We start from the raw sequence: 401 nt of genomic DNA on the forward strand, positions 1-401 counted from the left end.
GTCCCACAAAGTTCAATGGAAGCATCTGAAAAGTTCCTTTTTCAAGACCAAACCTGCCATCTCCTTTCCTAGTACCTGGCTTTCCATTGGCTAAAACAAAAATGATCAAGCCTGAATATACTTAAATAAAAAAGTGCAAAAATGCAGAAGTAAAAATGCTTTAAAATCACCTGTAAATGCTCACACACAGGTGTGAATGCAGCCTACATGTACACTCGGCTTATTAAAATGGGAATAAATGTACATTGTGTGACCTTGTTTACTCTGTAAACAAATGAGTTTAATTTACTGTGTACAAATCAGGAAATATCACAGACAAATTCATTACCATATTTTGGATACAATGCATGCTTAAATCAAGCAATGGATCTGTACTTCTGGGATTTGTGGGGGGGGGGGGG

Source organism: Nanorana parkeri, unplaced genomic scaffold (genome assembly GCF_000935625.1).
Source record: "Nanorana parkeri isolate BGI_ZX_2015 unplaced genomic scaffold, ASM93562v1 scaffold771, whole genome shotgun sequence".
Lineage (NCBI taxonomy): Eukaryota > Metazoa > Chordata > Amphibia > Anura > Dicroglossidae > Nanorana > Nanorana parkeri.